Here is a 2,442-nt window from a genome sequence, read left to right as displayed (position 1 = left end):
TGGGTCCCGCCCACCGGAGTCCCGACGCGACTGGGGCCCCGCCCACCGGGCCACGCCACGCCCTTAGGGCCCGCCCACTTCTGCGCCTGCTCTTCTGGCTCCCGCCTCTTGGCAGCTTGTCCACGATTGAAAAGAATGATTCAGACTGAAGTTGCTGTTGTCCGCACAGCTTCTGAAGGCCTCCAACGTGCTCAGGCAGGACGGGACTGTCGGCGGATTCTCCCTGAGGCTAACATGCATACACACAGACGGGCTACCCTAGCAGGCCACGTGGGGCCGGAAGGTGACATTACATAAAATAGAAGGACTATGTGATGGTCGTGACAATTCATACTCTTCAAATACGGTGGTGCCGCAGAAAGTACTCTCACCTCCATAGCTCATTCTGCTAGATGCCAGAAAAGAGAAAAGTGATCACAGACAAAACAGACTCTGTGAATACATGCTACTCAGCAAAATTTGTAAGACCAGATTGGGAGAAATTGTTGACGGGCCTCGGATGAAATACGGCGATTAGGAGTACCCAGCTTTGCTCGAAAATCTCTTTGTGTTTTCCAGAGTGTTCTTGCTTTCCAGCAGCTCCTTCTTTTGCTGGGAGCTACTCCCTTCCTACCTGAATCTGTTCTCAGGAAAGGACCTAAATCCGAGCCAATTACTTATCTGCTATGCTCATTTGATGTTCTCTGTTGCTCATTTACCACGTTATCTCATAATCATCTATTTTATTGTACGATCTCCTCTATCTCACTATGAGAATCTTGAAGTAAGCCTCACTCATTTTTGTAATGCCAGCACTTGGTATGGTCTTGATAGCTGTGCAGCCAACTAATGCTTATTGGCTATATGAATGAGAGTGACTAAGAGTGACTAATAGCTTCCCTTCTCCCCATGCCTTGGGTGTTTTATTATGAACCAGGTCAAAGTCATAAACTAAATGAGTTGAACTCTGAAAGTAGAATTTCAGGCATCAGGGGAACTAGTAGAGGCAAGAAGGTCATTAGAGAGTGATGTTGGCCAGCTACCCCTGGAAAATGACACCGTTGAGCTGTGGTGGGGAAATGTGCGTTTAAGAGTCAAATCATAAATCTGGAAAATGACTCTACCTTACCATTCAGTGTCTGAGAAACCCTAGGCAAAGTGCTTAATCTCGTTAGCCTCAGTTTCCTCATCTGTAAAATGAGACACATGGCGCATGAACAGACGGTAAACAAGAAGTGCCTGGCGCAAAGCTGGGGATCAGCGCTGGTGATCCGTGCTGGTGATCAGCGCTGGTGATCATAGCTGGTGATCATAGCTGGGGATCAGCGCTGGTGATCAGTGCTGGTGATCATAGCTGGGGATCAGCGCTGGTGATCATAGCTGGGGATCAGTGGTGGGGATCAGTGCTGGGGATCATAGCTGGTGATCATAGCTGGGGATCAGCGCTGGTGATCAGTGCTGGTGATCATAGCTGGGGATCAGCGCTGGTGATCATAGCTGGGGATCAGTGGTGGGGATCAGTGCTGGGGATCAGTGGTGGGGATCAGTGCTGGTGATCAGCGCTGGTGATCATAGCTGGGGATCAGTGCTGGTGATCAGCACTGGTGATCATAGCTGGGGATCAGTGGTGGGGATCAGCGCTGGTGATCATAGCTGGGGATCAGCGCTGGTGATCAGTGCTGGTGATCATAGCTGGGGATCAGCGCTGGTGATCATAGCTGGGGATCAGTGCTGGGGATCAGTGCTGGGGATCAGTGGTGGGGATCAGTGCTGGTGATCAGCGCTGGTGATCATAGCTGGTGATCATAGCTGGGGATCAGTGCTGGGGATCAGTGGTGGGGATCATAGCTGGTGATCAGCGCTGGTGATCATAGCTGGTGATCATAGCTGGTGATCAGCGCTGGTGATCAGCGCGGGTGATCAGCACTTTGCCTATTTATTAGTCAGGCTCGGTCTCGGGGAATAATCATAATGACCACAAGGCTGGTGCAGGATATTCACAGTTAGGCTACTGCGGCAATTTACCAAAAGCTCCTGCAGCCTGCTTGCTCTGTTGTTGTTCTTTAGTCGCTCAGTTGTGTCCAGCTGTCCGTGACTCCATGAACTGTAGCCCGCCAGTCTCCTCTGTCCATGGGATTTCCCAGGGAAGAATACTGGAGTGAGTTGCCATTCCCTTCTCCAAGGGATCTTCCTAACCCAGGGATCAAACCCATGTCTCCTTCATTGGCAGGCATGTTCTTTATCACTGAACCACCAGGGAAGCCCCTCTGCTTGCTACTGTGACCCAAAGGTTTCAAGAGACTTGCATTTAAATCAGAAATCTTTGTCCACTCTCTCTTTTCAAGTGTAAATTATCTCTACAACACTCCTGTTCGGGGCTTGTCTAACCTCAGCAGAAACACTTCCAGAGACAGGAATTCAGCAATACCTAGGGAAACCCAAATATAACTCTAATTCTTGGAA

Source organism: Capra hircus, chromosome 24, assembly GCF_001704415.2.
Source record: "Capra hircus breed San Clemente chromosome 24, ASM170441v1, whole genome shotgun sequence".
Lineage (NCBI taxonomy): Eukaryota > Metazoa > Chordata > Mammalia > Artiodactyla > Bovidae > Capra > Capra hircus.
Note: the sequence above shows the minus strand (reverse complement) of the source record.